The sequence below is a fragment of the Pavona decussata genome, unplaced genomic scaffold, assembly GCF_977016875.1.
Source record: "Pavona decussata unplaced genomic scaffold, jaPavDecu1.1 SCAFFOLD_256, whole genome shotgun sequence".
Classification (NCBI taxonomy): domain Eukaryota; kingdom Metazoa; phylum Cnidaria; class Anthozoa; order Scleractinia; family Agariciidae; genus Pavona; species Pavona decussata.
The window spans coordinates 105,001-124,246 of record NW_028145659.1 but is presented as its reverse complement, the minus strand read 5'-3'; the positions used below and the strand labels follow the sequence as shown (position 1 = coordinate 124,246).

The window sequence follows — 19,246 nt, the reverse complement described above, 5'->3', positions numbered from 1 at the left end:
ATGAAAGATAAATTGATGACAACATCGATAAATTTAAATTTTTGCAAAGCTGTTTAGTGCTGTTAGTCAGTTCCCAACACTTGACGAACTCAAACTTTTACGTTGGGTCTCAAGTGTTGAAGAGCCAGCCAACTTAAAAACAAAAAAAAAAAAACCCTGCACGTTTTCTTATAATAAGAACATTCAAGGTCACCACATATTACTAGGAGGCTTACGAATCGACGACTTTTGCACGACGCCGCCGTTAGATTGCGTGACATGTTCACTGCGCATGCCTTTCTGAGCACTTGCCAGCTTTGCGCCAAAGTCGACGACGTTTGTGAGAGCGATTTGCCGGCGTCTTGGAAACAGGAGGACGTGAGAATAGTTTTCAAATTTTTCTCTCGATACTTCGGGTATTTTTGCTAGATAATTTAAGTATCGTATTAGGGCCATGTCCTTGACGTTTAATTTTTAATTTTTTTGTCTTTTTTCGTTCATGAAACGACCTTCTACAGCGAACGCTATGAGTTCAACCAACACTGAAAGCGTTCAAATCACGACACGGTATGAATGGAAAGTAAATTGCTGTATAAAAAATCGTTTATTTTAATCACGCTTCACTGAAATATAAAACATTTTCTAGTGTACAATGGATTTGAAAGGACTAAGTTGTTATCTCGTCAGGTGGCTGTAGCTGTTCAGCAAGTTTATAAGTGTCCTCCCTGTAGAAACGAAACTCGGCCTTGCATTCGTCGTTTGATTTCTCGTCTAAATCGAACCTGTCGTAGTTCCAATACTGAAACTCTGGATTTGTTGACTTGTGACAGTCGTACAAAAGTATAAATTCTTGTTTGTTTATAAAGTTGCTTCCATAAGCGTATGCGATACAAGCTCTCGTTTCTCTGAAGTAAGGCATTTTGGTTTAAACAACTCGCCTTGTCAAAAGATAAAAACAAACTTCAGAAACGGCGGGAAAATTTGTCGGTCGCGCATAAACGTCGTCGTTTTTACTGCGAATCGTAAATTCAAATTTCTAAAGAACGACGACGCCGGACTATAAGGTGACCCAACGGCGCCGTCGTGCGAAAGTCGTCGATTCGTAAGCTCCCTACTGACAAGCAAGGACGCTGTACATAAGGCCAGCATTTGTCAACACTGTGTATGAGATTATCCTCAATGTAAATAAAGACCATAGAATAGTTTAAACGTTCGTGAATTGCTCTGACGCCAGTCGATGTTACCAAGCAATTTAGGAATATAACACTATAATTATAAAAAAACACAGTGCGTGAAAGAAAATCGCAGTGCATACAGTGCATAACTTGAGTAGTTCCGAAAAGAAAACCTGATAATTAACAATTATTCCATGAGCGCGCGTTGGATATGAGATGGTAAATAGCCAACGAGGCGCGAAGCGCCGAGTTGGCTATAACCAATCTCATATCCAACAAGCGCGAATGGAATAATTGTTTTATTAAATTCTTCCCGTTTGGATATTGATGTTGAAGTTTTAAGAATTTTATTTTAAATAAAAATTTCTTTTAAATTAAAACGACCGGATGATGACTTGTTGAGACAACTTCCGACCAAAGCGCGCGAAACTTAATGATCACATGACACGCGCAGCTCATTGCGAACGGAGTTGAATGAAAAATCAAAAGCGAAGTAGATCGGGCAAAGCCGGACATCTCAAATTAAAGATACGTTCAAGCGTACAAGTAACAACTTTTCTGAGACATGCATTTAAATGCCTTTGAAGTTCCAGCTAATCGAGAAGCGTAATAGTTGAGCACGTTTGAGCAAATGTTTTGCTGTGTGGTGCCGAGCGAAGGAACGGATCAAGGACGGCTCTTTTTATGCTGAACTGAATTCCTCGCAGACGTTTTAAAACACTTAAGGCAAGCCGAGTCTAAGTGTACGAGTTACAACCTCACTGAGACAAGTTTTTAAACTTTTTTCTTTAACTTCAAGTTTATCGAGAAGCATAAAAGCTGTGCATATTTGTGCAAATGTTTTGCTGAGTGGTGCCGAGCGACGGAAACGAACATTATGGCCGCCGCTCGTATGGATTTCACGGATGAACTTTTGTAACTGGAGTCCTCGTAAATGCGTAGAAACGGAAAGGTAGGCATTAAGCTCTTCAGGAGAAGGTTCTTCGATCGATTTTAACCTCTTACCGCCAGGATTTTCAAGCCATCCTGAAATTTTTGAAGGTAACTGGTTGTTATTGTTGTTGTTGTTGTTATGTAATCGTAAACTCGTGTAATTTTTCTGATTTTAAAGGAAACTTCGAAGATACGTACCATTAAATAGTGTCATGCCGAACTCTGTGGCTTTTATTGTTGTCATTGTCTGGTATTTCTTTTCTTTTCTTTTCTTTTTCTCCATTTTTCCGAAGAAACTTTCGCTTCCCGCCGACTTAGCTTAGCGACACCTCGGGCAATCGTTTTCCATATTAGGTCAAACTACAGTATATGAGCTGATAACCGGGATTTAGTGAACCAATCAGAACGCTAGAAATGCAATATCCGAAGCTGAGAATTTAGTAAAAAAAAAAACCTTGCCACGGAAGACCCTGTTTGAACAGTTAAGATAGGGGTGGGGATCCCCATGTAAATTAATCAGTGATGGCACTCCCAGCCCCGTCCATTACCGGTAGCCAACACGCACTTGCCCTCAGCAACTAGCCCTTCCACCTTATCTGGCTTTGTTTGGAAATTTACATCCCAAAAATAAAACAACAAAAAAAAAAGACGTCTATTACACTGAGGCTACAATGTCGTTCCTGCAATAGTCGTGCAACGAAATAATTCGCGTGGACAGTCAGGTCTAAATAACTAGCAGAGACAGTTGAGTGACGCAAACGACTCAAGATTTCCGCCAAGATGCATGGCAACCTCTTGGAATTGGCATCATCGGAACAAAGCGAAACGAAGCGTGACGCAGAATTATGCACTCCTCCTCCCCTCCTCCTCCCATTTTTAACTGGTTTATAAAGTTGGACAGCCTCAGTCTATAATTTACCGTTCGGAGAAAGATGGTGACTGGACATTTCACCACAATACCTTGCGACCCTAACACAACCAATAGGCACATAGAAAGCCTTTTTTTTTTTGCAAAATTCGTCTTTGTACTAACAACGTTGTTTGTGTATGACATCAAAACTTTTCTGTGCGTTTTGATCAGCCTTTTTAGAGATTTTGTACGCTAAGAATTGTGGGTAAATGTACCAGTCGCCTTCTTTTCCGGTAAGATACATTGTCAGTGGATACGTACATAATGTTAAAGAATCGAATAATTTTATAAGTTAATGTGTAACGCGCCATAGACTTAAAAACTAGACGTAAAACTAGCGCTGTGTTTTATCGCGGGTGCACCTTTTGACAATCAGACTTTTGTGCAAATCTCGTGGTCTCGGTCAAGCGAAATTAAAGCAGTAAATTTGTGTGGAAAGTGCACTTCTGTTTGATTTATTTTCACCGTTCTACCGTTGGAGAACATAGTTACGTCCTGTGTATGTGCACAGGATTTTGTACTGTTGTCCTTGGTAGCATCAAGGTTTCTTCGTATTTTTTGGGAATAAATCCGGAGTATCTGCGATACATTCAACGCACTCATTTCAAGGTTCTGCACTGATGATCTATCACAAACACATCGATTCTTTGCAGGTGGCTCGCCGTACCCCACTGTTGAACCACACGGAGCTCTTGAGACTTCTGAAGACAGATTACCGAATGGAAAAACCTGATATGTGCCCAGAAACTTTGTAAGTTGGAGATTGTAATGTCCCTTATTACGACTGACTGTTATTGTTATCAATAACAAAACTTCAAACGTCATGGATTCAAATCTTATTTAACGAGCATATTCATTTTGCCTCCTTCTGTTTAGTTCGATGGATCACAGATGACGTGGTATGACAAGTGTGTTAATGATGACCTTATCACATTTTGATGTCCCCTGTAATCTAGAAATGATTCGGTCACGGCAAAATGTTATTTTTTTTATACAATAAAGAGACATTTACTAGGTGAACCTACTCTTTTTTACTTAGCTTTTACTGTATTTTGAAATTTCTGATCCAAGAAATAATCGCATGCAGTTGTTTCACGGTGATTTGCAATCAATCGCCACTATTTCTGGAATTCTCTTGCCGATAAAACATGGAACCAAAATATTTTAGATTTAATGTAACCCCAGCTGAAGAGGTCACTTTCGGCGTTTAAAGGTGGATACCCCACCAAGCATATCTAGTTTGTGACAAATAATACACCTGCTGTCTGCGACGGAGTAAAAACAGTTTGTGGTCTGATTATGTACATTCATTCGTGACCTCGGAACTGATATGTTGACCAATAATAAATTCTTATCACAAGGTCTGTGAAATAAGAGAAAAAAAAGTAGATTTCGACCGTACCTCACAGCCTTTATCAGCAACGTTGTCACGTGATTACATGTTGTCTAGTTACGTGACAACTAATGGTTAAAATTGGCGGGAAGATCATAGCTCCCATCTCTGTTTAACGTGGGACGTTGGCGTCTGATGTGGATGGCTTCCTTGATTTTCCTTTTGATTTTCACGGACTCTTTATCAAGGATTTTGACTCTTTCCTAGTCGAACTCATGATTGGCTTTGACTGGTGTTCCCAGATTGTTTGTGGTCTCTAACAACGTGCACGAGTCATACCACACGTTGACGTCATTTATATGTATCTCCTTTTATATGATCAGAATCACAAGCTAATGAAGGGTCAATCACAGCGCGAGCAGAGTCTTCGCTATTGGAAAATTCAAAAGTAGATAGAAACTGGTACTGGGGGTGGGGTTGAGTCTGATGCCTCTGACAATGCATAGTCTAAGTGTGAAATATACTACTCAAGTCTTCCATATGGTCTTTTCAGTATTTAACCTGAGAAATTACTCAACAAAATAAAAACGCATTCAAGGAAAGCAAATTACGTGTCACATTTAAGGTAATGGAATCTATGAAAGCCAGTTTCGAGCGACTAGCCAAATCTCCTTCATCGTTAAAAAACAAAGCAAAAAAAAAAAAAAACAAAAAAACAAAAACAAAACAAAACAAAAAAACAAGGAACGTATTTTCGATAATTGCTTATAGTAACGATTTGTTCAGAAGTTGAGCTATGGCAGAAACAAAATCACAAAATGCAATAATTTTAGGTTTTGGAAGACTGAAAATGAAACCGTGTTTAACTCCCTGAGTGCGTGGAAGCTTAAAAGGGTTAAATTTACTGTATGTATACATAATTAATTTCGTGAGTGAGATGGAAAAAAAGTTCTTGATATACCTTTTCTAAATTTCCAGTTACACCTTGATGACAGACTGTTGGAAACAAGACCCGGATGAACGCACGAGTTTTGTGAAACAGGCTGAAAGAGTGGAGCAGATGCTGCTTCAGGAAGTGGAATACTTTGATTTGAACAAGATGGGCGAATCTAAAGATTATTATCGGAAAGAGTCAAAGACAGCAGAAATGGACGAACCGGACAAGATCGAGCAATAGAGTTTTGTTCATTGACATTTTTATAGTAAGCTATCTTTGTATATATAATTTAGTTGGACATACTTTGTGAGAGAAATTGAAGTAGTTGTGCTGTCAGTTTCCATGTTTTCGCACAGTATAATCAGAAATAATTTTCAGCGTTTGTCCATTGAACATTGTTGTTCTTACAATTTCAGCAATAATTTAGGCGTGCACACCATGTGCAGTTTATATTAAGGGTATCCACCAAGTTGTTTTGTTGAATATTTGGTGGAAAGGCAACCGTGGTTTCATTACAGGTAGCCGGCAAGTTCTATAAGCGTTTATAAGACCTTTGTTTGACCTTTGTAACGTCACGTTGTAATTTGAGTGTCACGATGAGTGTTGCGCAATGGCGTAAGTTATAAGGGTTTGTATGGGAATTTACGAACGTATTTAGGAGCCGAAAATAAAAAGAATGAATTGAACAAAAATGTTTTTCCTTATCTTCTTGATATCTTGCCAGTATTTGTGTGCCGTATTTTGGCCGTTTCAACGCGATCCAGTGGGTTTTAAGTTCACTGTTTTCCTCTTAGGAGTGATGTGAAAAACGGAAATGTACCATGAGTTTGTAGGTTTCCTTATTTCGTTTGCCTCTCTGTCAATAAAAATAACGGCTGTCACAATTACTTTGACTTGTTAATACGGGGTTATCTTTCTTACTGCTCCGACTGCAGAAGGGTTATCTTAAGACTTACTAACATATATTGAAACTAAGATACCAACAAACTACACAGAATGTTGAAGGCCGTTAAACATGAGATTAGAGTACATTAAATGGATTTTGGAACTCTAGTATTTAATTATCGGCATTCTATTTTATTAAGGTGATAGCAGTCATATGGAGTTTAATTTATCAGTTTGTTTCCAAACGAGAACCTGTTGAAATAAACAAACATAATTAGTTAGCTTTTGAATAAGACTGCTTGAAGAAAAGCCTGAAAGATTATCAAAATCAAGAAGAAAGACCTCGAAAATTTCTAGTTAGGGTAACTAAGGCTAATAATATAACGAAAAGGCAAAACATGTATTCATCCAAAAACAAACAAATAAACACTAAACAAGAGAATTTTTAATAACTGTTAGTCCTGAAATCTTAAAGTTATGGAATACGAAATGATAATAATTGCAATATATCTATCTTAATTACATTGATTAAATATTTGGTAAGTGTAAACTGTTATTGAGCAAAGCATAGTAATGTACTCCACAACGCTATAATTTATCTTGTATGTACACTAATAAAAATAACACGAAAAAACTTTGAAAATGCTTTAGTGTATCCACGCTTAATATAGGTATCAATGGACTTGTTTCGAAATGTTAACATTCCTCTTGAAAGCGAGGCCTGAAGGAAACAAACAACACAAAGGAATGAATGTGTTTAAAATTAGTTCTCTTTGTTGGAGTTCTCTGAGACTCGTTGTAAAGCTGAATATCAATTTATTATATGGCTGGCTCCGCGAGCGGGCAAGATGAGTCAAATCCTGCGCTGTGATTGGCTACCCGAGAGGGCAAGATGGAGCTATCTTACCCACTCGGGATTACTTTTCTTCGATTTTCTCGTTGTTTTGGGGGAAAGCGCTCGCTAAAACATTCTGTAAACTCTCAACATTTACCTAAAGGAAAGGAAAGAGAATGGAATCGTTCTGGTGTAGTGAAGATTTTGTTTCAGCTACAATGATGTGAGTTGAATCGGTGAGTTGCTCTGCGTGTACTATTTTAGATAGATTTGATTTTGTAAAACTTATTGTCTCAAGTCCAGTGCCAAATTGATAAGTTCTCTAGGTTTGCAATGACTTTATTTAAATCATAGCGTAGTGGAAGTTGCGTTAAGTGTTTAGAGCAGCTCAGAAAAGTATTTTTCTCAAGTTCGCCGAAGAAGCTCACGTTTTTAATTTAGCCGCGTCTTGCTTGTTGTAAACAACAAAATCTTATCAAAGTTTCGCCCAGTTTTCTGACTTACCCGCTCTTTTTTTCGGCTAATGTTTGCATATAATCTCAAAATCTATTGTTTCATTCAAGAATTAATGATTGGAAGCCGAAAACTGTGTAAAAATGTTTATTATTTACGCCACCGCGCAATCGGCTAAAATGGCGAGTTTGCCGGATTCTATTCAAATCTTCCCGCTCTTGCGAAAATCCAAATTTTTCGTCCTTAATAATTGTATACTCCCTTTAAGCCATTATAAAGTTAGAGCCCTAAGATAATTTAGGATTGCTTGTTTCCCACGATTACATGCTCATCAAAAATGCACTGAAAATAAATCTTGCACCGGACGGCTATGAAGCGGAGTAGTGTCATGTCCCGTTTTGTTTTGTTGTTGTAGTTATAACTTGAAGGTAAAGCCTTATAATAAATCCTTTATTGACCAAGCTTGTTCGGTCAAGATGGCTGGATATTGGCCAAGTTCTTTTTTTGCGTTTTTATGGACCGAGACGAATATCCAGGCATCTTGACCTCACGCTTGGTCAATAACGCATATATATCGAAAGACGCCTATTAGGTGGCGAAATATTTTATGAAGATAATAAGGGAGCGGTCGTTTTTTATTACCTTGGGGTGGGATGGAGGATTCGCTTTTTGTCCTTGTTTTTTTTTTTTGTTTCTTTCTTTTTTGTGTGTGTGTGGTGAAGGAAGTAGGGGGAGGGGGGGGGGGGGGGAGGGGAGAAATCAATCAGTCAACCTGAGACTGAAAAGGACATGTGCCAGGTCTCAAGTCAATTGCTTTCATCTTGTAGTGTGGAAAAGTTGCGTACCAAATGTTTGTGCCATAATAGCTATGTGTCATTTGTAGCAACTATTTATTTATAAATTTAACAGCGTATCTCCAGTCATTTAATTGAAAAGACAAGACGTTGAAACTTTTCTTGCAAAACAAGCCCCCATCCCTACCTCCCAGAGGGCTTGAGGCCACGCATTTATCTGTCCTTCTCGTACACTCTAACTTGCGTTGGCGCGCACCAGTCTTTCAAACTTTTGCTCGCAACAAACTCCACAAACCCCTCAAGGGTAAGGGCAGTTTTGTACCACCCAGAGACGTTTCTTGTTATCCTTGTATGGCTGGCCGGTAAAAACTGCACTTACCCGGAAGTGGTTGTGTGCAGTTTGTTGCGAGGCCAAATTAGGTTTCACGTGGATTCCCGCGTAAGGCAATTTTTAGTGCTCATGCCTAATTTAATCGTGAGCTTGTCATGACAATTCCTGCGACACGGCTATTCAATTCAACTTTGCTTTCAACGAAGGCCTTTGTCTCAATTAATGAACTTCTCTGAGAATGAGTTGCTTAGGAAGGACTGCACATCATCCTTCTTGGCATATTGTGAGGTAGGTAAGCGTGTGTTTAAGTTTCAAAAGCATTTTAGCGAGGTTTTCGAAGTGCGCTACTCAAATGACATGTCAAATTATGTTTAAATTCGACTTAGTACATATACGGGGCTGCACGTCGACCAGCCACTGAACCTGAACCTGTGTCTAATTCCATCTTGACCACCCTTCCCTGTACTTCGGAGCTGATCCAAATGACATGATCCTAGTCGCTCACATAATAAACGTCTAGGCATCCCAAATAATCATCGCTGTCCCCGTCATCACTGTCCACATAATTTACTGGAGGATGGACAGCTTGTGTCTCCCTTTTCTTGGATTTACAAGCCCTTGCAATATCCCGGTCATGTTACAGTGGAATACCCTAAACCAATCTATCTCTGAGCCTTTCCAAACGCATGGCATCATTAAACTTGCAATCCGTAGCTAGATGCTTTAAAACAGCAACATACTGACTCACCGTTTCTCCTGCATCTCTCTGCGTTTCTCCTGCGCTCGGTTGTTAAACTCATACCTGGCGACTAAATTAAAGCCGATTTCTGCGGCTTCAATTCTTGTTGGCTCAACTGGTCGATACGTCGACGCCAAACAATCCCTGGTATATAGTAATTGCATATATAGTATATAGTAATTGCATGCACACGTATAGATTCAATAAAAACGTGTTTGTAGTGAGCCGCCATCTTGTCTAGGTGCGTTCTCGGATCTTTCGTCAGTACATGACAATTTTAGCGACGAGGATTACGTCATTTGGGTCAGCCCTGAAGTACAGGGAAGGGTGGTTAAGATGGAATTAGACACAGCTGAACCTGTGTCTAATTCCAAGTGCTCAAGCGACTTCAAGCCGCGGGTCTGAAGGCCAACAAGGAGAAGTGCGAGTTCTTCAGGGACAAAGTTCAGTTCTGTGGGGATGAGATCGACAGAGAAGGTCTCTGCAAGACACAAGAGAAGATTAAGGCAGTAGTTAGCGCGCCAAGACCTGAGAATGTGTCACAGCTTCGCTCTTTTTAGGGCTCGTTAATTATTAAAACCGCTTCTTGCCTAATGCATTCACAGTTCTCCACCCACTTCACCAGTTGTTAGAGCAAGCAGGCGAATGGCAGTGGACTGAACAGTGCGAGCGAGCCATCACCGAGGCTAAGCGCATGATTACATCGGAGTAGGTGTTAACGCATTATGATCCAGTGTTACCTGTTAGGCTTGCATGTGACGCTTCACCGACTGGCATCGGTGCGGTTCTTTCACATGTCATACCTGATGGCAGCGAAAGGCCGGTAGCTTTTGCATCCCGATCGTTGACCAAGGCTAAACGCAAGTATGCACAGATTGACAAGGAGGCGTGGTCCATTTTGTGGGGGGTGAAACGGTTCCATGTATACCTCTATGGGAGGGGGTTTACTGACCACAAGCCCCCCACTGCCATTTTCCACTCAGAGAAGGGAGTTCCTGCCATGACCGCTGCGAGACTCCAGCGATATGCATTCATTGTTCTTGGCTGGTTTCGATTAAAAGTATAAGAGCATAAGAGCACGACTGAGCACTGCAATGCTGATGGACTGTCTTGTCTTCCCATCCAGCAGAAAGAGCTTGAAGAGATGGGAGTGGATTCGTCAGAGGTGTTCCATGCAACCCAGTTTGTGCCACTACCTATAACTAGTGAAGCAGTTGCTGGAGAAACACGTCGTGACCCAGTTCTGGCAAGGTTGCACGGGTCTATTGTGAAAGGGTGGTCTGCTCGCGTAGATGGAGACAAGCCTTACTACGAGCAGCGCAATGAACTGACTTTTCACCAAGGTTGCATTCTATGGGGAATGACGGTGGTAATTCCCGATAAGCTCCAAGACAGAGTGTTGAAGGAGCTGCACGACGGGCATCTGGGTGTGATAAAGATGAAAGCACTAGCGAGGAGCTACGTCTGGTGGCCTAATATCAACGCCCAACTGGAAGAGCTAGCGAAAGCCTGTAGTGGGTGTCAGGAAAACCAGAAGATGCCTAATAATTCACTGGACGAAAAAATGGTTTTGGTCCAAATTTGCACGTAGTAGATTTAAGCAAATTTGGTAAAAAGATATGGCAAACTAGTAGCAAAGGTGGTAAATGCCGCATTTGCATACTCATTTGCTACCCCGTGCAAAACCTATAGCAAATGCGGCATTTACCATCATTGCTACTTGTTTGCTATATCTTTTTACCACATTTGCTTAAATTTGCTAAGTGCAAATTTGGACCAAATCCGTTTTTTCGTCCAGTTTAAAGCTCCACTGCATCCGTTGGAGTGGGCCACTGCTCTTTGGCAACGCATACACGTCGACTATGCCGGGCCGTTTCATAACTCCATAACCGGAAGTGATTCCGGTTAGCTCCAGCACTTCATATTCAACCATCGAAGTCCTACGCGATTCGTTCGCCAGATTCGAAATCCCTGAGCAGATCGTTAGTGACAATGGTGCACAATTTTTTTCTGAGGAGTGCCAGGCGTTCGTCAGGTCCAATGGCATCCGCCATATTACATCAGCACCATACCATCCAGCTACAAACGGTCTAGCGGAGAGGGCAGTGAAAATTTTCAAGCAGGCGTTACGTTCCATGCATCAAAGCTCAAAGCCAGTGAAGGAGAAGTTGGCAAAGTTCCTCATAGCTTATAGGAACACTCCTCACTCCGCTACTGGTGTGAGCCCGGCACAGTTACTCCTTGGAAGACCGTTGCGCACTCACCTAGATTGGATTGATTTAACTTGTTTTCATTACCTCGTTGAAGTTCATCCCCAGTCTTGCTTCCAATCCAGGGGCCGGTCACTAAGCACACAACTGTAAAATGGCTTATTAAAGGTTTTGTGGAGAACGTGAACAGACGGCGGTGAATGTTTCATTTTCTTTTTTTAACTTGAACGCCACTCCTACCAGTTTGGTTCCTGGGTGGTTCGCCGTTGCTGTAGAAGTTGAACGACTTAAAGTAATCGAGAAGTAGCACAGATGAAATAAAGTGATATTTTCAGGCCAGGTAACGTTTTCCTTGCCGTTACCGTCGTCACTGGGTAAGTTCCCTATTGTCACCTGAGACGAGTTGAGCGGTTGACTGCCGTATTTTAAAACAAAAATATGGAAAACTAGCTATTCTTATTTTTATTCAACCTTTTTAAGATAAGCCAGACAAAGTACCTTATAATTTTAATAGCAAAGACTGTGTCTGCAAATTATACTTTATAAAAAAGGAAACGAGTTATAGCACTTGAATTGAACTATTTAAAAGTTATGAAATACATTAATTAACAAGTCTGAAAAATTCAGCCATATATAGCCACCCTAACACAAGGTCTTGAAAATGTTTACATGACAGGCATGAAATGAAAGCATATGCATAGTTTATTATTAACAGAGTAAATAAAGTTCACTTCTGTAAGTAGGTTTGGTTTATTTCTATTCCAAATAATACAATTGTAGAGCGACATTTGCTGCCATTAAATGTGCTAAGTTACGCCTTTGGGGGGATTTACCTTGGTGTAAAACCTTGACGGGTTCTTGTTCTTGTGTGTTGTAGTTTATAGTTCCAGAACGTTTTCCTTTTCTTCATTGTTTTGTAATTTTTGTTTCCTTAATATTTTACGTCAGCTGTGAGTTTTACAGGTTTTTACACCGATGTACAGCCCCTTTATTACGGCTGTTTCTTGGGACCCAATGTAACTTAAAAAGTTTGAGTTTTCGGTCTTATTTTACATGATAGATTTCAGCCACAAAAACGCTGCTTCATTGCTGAGCGTAGCTCACGAACTCTCCAACAATACAGAGGAGGATTCAGCGATGAGTTAAGAGAAGCTATAGCTGTAGTTACGTAATAAAAAGTAAGGGAGTATCCACCGACAATAAGGACAGACAATCAATCAATCAATCAATCAATCAATCAATCAATCAATCAATCAATCAATCAATCAATCAATCAATCAATCAATCAATCAATCAACAACTTTATTTAAGTCTCAATCTGAATAGCCGAGCACGAGTGCCCTACTAATTGGGGAGACTAACAAAAAATGTAAAGTAAAATCTATTCAACTAAGATTAAGTAAAGTTAAGAAAACCTAATAATTAATTATCATTAATTAACACCTAATAATTATTTATTTGACAATTAACTAGATAGATGAACAGCAAGAACAACGCATACATCCGTCGTCCAACAGAGAGCTGACGTCAAACTTTCTTATAGCGATTTTAAAGTTGTTCAAAGTTTTTGCGGATCTAATGTTTCTAGGCAGTTTTCCCCATAATTTTGGTCCAAGGTAGCGCAGGGAATGTTGACCATATGTTACTGTATTAAATCTGGGAATACTAAAATCAGTTTGTCTTAAGGAATAAGAAGTGCTATGAGTATCAAAAATGTTGCTAATAAAGGATGGACATATTTTGTGTTTGACTTTATACATAAGGGTGCATACATCTTGCAGGCGTCTGTTCTTTAGTGTTGGCAGCTGGGCCCTCTTGAGTAATTCTGCGTAGGTCGCGTGATGGTCTTTATACACAGCCCTTAAGCCTCTCTCTTGGAGTCTTTCTATTTTGCGCGAATCGCTGGCTTTACAAAAATGCCAAACTAATTGACAATACGTCAAGTAGGGTAGAATCGCTGTTTTAAACAGCTCTAGTTTGGCACTTGTAGGAATTAGATTTCTTAGTCGCATAAGCACTCCTGTCCTTTGGCTGGCCTTCTTGCAGATTGAACTGATATGATCAGTGAAGTTAAGGTTCGAGTCAAGGATTACACCTAAGAGTTCGAGCTTATCTACTCTTTTTATCACTTCATTGTTCACACAAATTGTGTGTGTGACATCGTTTTTGTCTAAACTGTCACCAATGTTCATAGTGTGATACTTTTTAAGATTCCCAGCCAGAAGATTGGAGTCGTACCAGTTAGTGGCATTGCGCGCAGTTTCTCTAAGCTCCAAGGTAACATTAGATCGATCGTTTCCGACGTGGAACATCTGATGGTCGTCTGCGTACATTGACAAGCCCGATTTAACGAAAAGGCATAAATCATTTTGAAATATATTCCACATCAGTGGACCTAGGGCAGAGCCCTGGGGGCAGCCTCGACTGATCGTCCTGGACGAGCTCGTGTGATTGCCAATTTTGACTCGATATTTCCGGTCGCATAAGTAGCTGTTCAAGAGCTGTATCATGCCTTCCTGGAAGCCATATGCTTTGAGCTTGCTGAGTAGCAGTGGTGGATGGAGCGAATCAAACGCCTTAGACATATCAGTAGATAAGATAGCAACATCGAGTCTACTGTCCCTCGCTCGTTTCCATTCTTCTACCAAGTTTATTAAGGTCGTTTCACAGCTATGTGCTTTTCGATAGGCAGAGGATTGTTCATAAATAAATTTGAGGCACATAACAAAAAATCAGTAAAAAAAAGACAAGGAAAATAGTAACTGTGGATTTTTTCAGTCTCGTTAAATCGAAAATATTGCTACTGTATTTCCCTGGCTGATGCAGCAGAATCTGTGCTTGATGGCGTCGAACGACGAGACGAATGTCAAAATAAATAACAAAATTTGCAACTAATAAGACAAAGCCTATTACAACTAAAACAGTGAAGTCACCAGAATTACGCAACCAGAGTAAGGAGCAAAGTCCACCCCAGAACCAAATACCGATTATGGCAAGTTTGACGCGGTTTGTAGTTATTATGGAATTGTATCTCAAATGCAAACGAAGAGCGAGGAGTCGTTCTAGACCAATTACTGTAACAGTGGTAAAGGACACTCCACACAAAAAAAAATAGTTGAAAACTAAGCAGTTGATCTGGAAAATGTGTGACGAACCATAATTTGCCGTTAGTAGAAGAGATATTAACAGAGGCTAGCTATCAAACCAAAGGCAAAATCCGTTACAGCAAGGCTCGCCAGCAATATATGCGCAGGCAAATGCAAGAAAGGTGTCTTCCAAATTGTGATTAAGATTGCAGAATTCCCAAGCAGTGCTGCAAGACAAAGAGGAATGTTTGCCACAGAGATTGCTGTCAAGTAATACCCATCAATTTGTTCAAAACGTCCTAACTTTGGCAGACATTCCATCTCAAGTGTAGTTGCAATTGTGCTAAGCTGTGTTCGGAATTACGGAATAAACTGCTAACACTAATGGAAAAGGAATTGTTTTTATCAAGCAATTGTCTGCCCTTTTCTGTCACCATACTGGGAAAAGACAGCTGCTGTAAAGAGAATTTTTAATCAAATAAATCAAAAGCAATTCGAGGCAAAACAAATTCCGGTATTCTCTCCTAAAGATCTATTACCGGACAGTCGATTTAAATCTGAATAGAAATCTACGATTCTTTTGACAGATTTTCAATTATTTGATCAAAGGCCATCTAGATAGCATTAGCCACCGACTCTACCATTAAAATACTGCACAGCAAATTAACTAACTCACCAAAGCTCAATCTTAACTTTACTTTTTTATGCTGTTAATGAAAGTGCAAATGGTTGTTCGTTTTCTCTATCATGTCAAATCAAACTTAATATTTTTGTCTCTTTAACCCACGTTCCCCTTACAGATATTTAAAAGAATTGTTGATAAGCCGGAGAAATAAAGGTATTTTGTGTCGATAGCTATTGGCACATCCCTGAACATCATTGAACACTGGTAAGAATAACTTCCTTTCACATTTTTATTTTTGCACTTTTCTTCATATATCAATTATTGTGAGAACACCCATCGGAAATCCTCCTTTATAGGGATACAGCTTGTTCTTTCTTGCATAATTTCTGATCTTCTCACTGCTTTCTAACAATGCTAAGGCCGATTTAGACGGTTCAACTTTTTCTTACCACTGCGTTAATGAAAAGAAAACCTTAATCATTGTTAACTGCACAAAAAAACACAGTTTTATAATATAAACTCAAAGCAAATGGAAATCATCCAACCGAGCCATAATAGGAAAGCGAGAGAAACTAATCACCTGTTATTTCCCTTTCTATACCTTTCATAACAACTTCGTATAAAAGGATGATTTCATCAGTTTTGGAGACTGTGTTGTTTTAGTATTTTTTTTGTTGGTCATTGTTAAAAAAGAAGAAGAAGAGAACTAAGATTTTTGAGTCCTGCATGGATGGCAATTTCTTAATCTAGCCAAATAACGGCAGTTTTAATTTTACATATATAAACGTTTTCATTTTAGCAATGTAAAATGTAATTAAATCAAATTTTCATTACCACCTAACCTCCTGAGGGACCATAAACGACATAGAGTGATCCAGTGGATTTGAAAAAAAAAAAAACAAAAAAACAATAAAAAATATGCATCTACCAGAGATCCAGTAAAGCCAGTGATTCAGAGGCAAAAAGCAGCTTCTGTATCTGAAACGTAATGTAAGTTTAATGACAAACCTATGAATATCAATTAAATCGTTCATTGCTCGCTTTTTGGCCCACCTACATCTCCAAATCTTGGCGGAAAAATCTTTAAAACTTGTAATTTTCCTTCATGCAAAATCTAAACACGGAAAAATTGACATAAGGGGTCGCTGGGTTGCGTGGAAAACCATATTTGTTTTTAGCTGGCATATGTTCAAAATCTGGAATTCCAGCGCAAGAAATTCTGTTCAATTTGGACTTCGTTTCAGGAAGCGATTGAGGATCTAGGATATTACAATTGTAACTAACCATTTTTTCGGCTTGTGACACAATGGCACTAATCGAAAACAATGATTTTGGCAGCGTAAGGTTTCATATGTCAAAAATATAGTATTCCACTGCAACAAATGGTGTTTATTTTTGACTTCGTTTCTTGAAGAGATTGAGCATCTAGGACATTACAATTCTAAGCAAACATTTTATTTTTGGCTTGTGAGATAAACAATAAAACTATAAACCCTCCAAAAACTAGCTGTATTTATGGGCCATCTGCGCTTTTCTTTTATTATTGTTAGTTTTTTCAAAGTGAGAAACAACACTGGAAATCGGCCTTAAGGGATGCAGCTTGTTCTCTCTTGCATAATTTCTAATCTTTACACTGTCCTTCAACATGTATCCGTACGCCAGGAGTTGGAATGCCAAGCCAGTATGATATTCGAAGTATGACTGGCTCCTGTCGTTGTTTCTTATAATATGATCTAGGAATGAGGGTTTTGATAACCAAGTTGATATAAGAGAAATTTGTGATGGGGTGGTAGAGCGGGCTTTTACTGTCTTCAAGTCCTGTTTTTCAGATTGTAGTTTTTTGCTTTCCTCATAAAATGATGAACACATTTACCGGCACAGTATAAGCCGTCAGTCAGTTGTCTTTTCTCCTAAAGGCAAGAACTCAACATTCTTTTCATGGCTGACCGTAAGTCACGAACTCTCCAGCAGTACACCAGCGGATTCAGGGACGAATTTAAGAAAAACATTGTGACAACCATGGAGTATGGAATATCTACATCTGCAAGATACAAAGAATAAGGCAAATAACAAGACACTAGAAGAATGAACACAAGAAAGGTGTTGAAGGCAGATTTTTTGAGTCTCTTTACGCTGGTCAAGTTTGTCCTGTTCCTCCCTTGTTGTTGAAGGTGTATTTGAGACTGATGGCGCCGGACGACGAGGAAGATTTTCAAATAAACAACAAAGTTTCCGACTGTTAGCGTCCATGTTACCGGAGATATGGAGATATAAAATAGATCTGAGTTCCAAACAAACGTGCTTGAAAAAAAGGCTGAGACTAACCAGATGAGAAGAACAACCACATTAACACGAAACGTGGTCACAAGAGAATGGTATCTCAAATGTAATTGAAGAGCAAGTAAGCGGTCGAAACTAATCGCTGTTATGGTGAGAAAAGTTGCGCCACAGAAAAAGGAGCTACAGATAAAATAAACTAAGGCGACAGTTCTTGTTCTGCTAAAGAAGTATGCTATAAATAAGGGCTGCCCAACAAGGCCAACTGCAAGGTCGGAAACAGCAAGGCTTGCTAGTAAGATGTTTGCTGTAGAATGCAACGAAGGATTCTTCCAAATTGTCGTTAAAACTGCGCTGTTTCCTAAGACTGCTACAACACTAAGAAAAAGATTAACTGAAATAACTGCAACCAAGTAAATACTGCTTGTTGAGAATATCTGGAACGGTAAAACCAAATATGTATCAGAGTTATTCAGCGAAGTAGAGTTGGAGGTGATCTTCATAATCGCGATGTTCATATGTTTTCGCCTTCTCAGTCTTGTCAAAAATGTTCGGTTTTTATTCCTATTTGCTTCATTTTTTATTTATATATTAATATTTGCCGATCAATTACTTTGTGCCTAATGGAAAATTAATGCCTTTTGAAAATTGAATTTTATATCAGCCGCAATATTTAAAACAACAAAAGAAACTACCCACATCACACAAACGACTTATTGAACATTGAATGAAACATATATTGAACTGCGGATGAAAGATTAGATAGAAGAAAAATCCTCATAGTTATTACGCAACTAAAGCAGTTCGAATAGAAAGCCTGAAAAAAATTCAGGCTTGAACGGGATAATGACAATATGACCAGTAAAATATCTCCTGTTCAAACCTGAATTTATCTAGGCTTTCTTTTCGCAACTGCTTTTAAAAGTTGCGTAGTAACTGCTAGGATCTTTCTTCTATCTAATCTTTCATCCGCAGTTCAATATATGATGTTAGATATATTCAAATTCATTTATTCATCCTTTACGGGTATATTACGAACTCACAATATGACCAGCTCCCAGTTGGCTTGATAGCTCAGTTGGTAGAGCACTGCACCGGCATGGCAAAGCTCATGGGTTCGAATCCCGTTCAAGCCTTAAAGGCTTTCTTTTCGCAACTGCTTAAATTGCGTACTAACTACGAGGATCTGTCTTCTATCTAATAGACATTTTACTAATAATAGACCAACGGACTTTTGATTAACAAAAGACGGATCGAAACGCACCAATTACTTTTTAAAGTCTTCACAGCCAATAACATCACGGCTTAATCACAAACGACCAACAACATCTCGACGTCGTGTATATTGTATATCTACGTTATTTCTAGTACGAAGTAAAAGGAGAATTGCTTCTCCTCCCTCAGAAAATTAAAAACCCAATGATAGTTCATCACAGGTCATCAATTGTTTTTATTATTATTGTTTTTTCTTAAGCTTGTGACGTTAATAGGAGAGAGACACCAAGAGCTAAAACAGGAATACGGCTGATTAATTGAAATAAAGTTCTAACGAGATTTCCACAAAGCAATGCACCTGTCATTGCATTTAGAACATAAACTCTTAAGAAGTTCTTGGTCAAATTTTGAATAACGATTTACTACTAAGAATTGCAATAACTAAAAGAAACAAAAACTTGCAAGTCAAACTTTCCCCTTGGGTAATAAGGTCGTCATTTAATCTTCGAGTTGGTTTTATAAAATATTT

General features: G+C 39.1%; 1 long non-coding RNA gene across 1 annotated transcript in view; it reads right to left on the bottom strand.

Annotated features, from left to right (window-relative positions):
* Positions 1-19,246, bottom strand: part of LOC146456372 (uncharacterized) — a 71,113-nt gene that overhangs the window by 46,234 nt on the left and 5,633 nt on the right. The window lies entirely within an intron of this gene.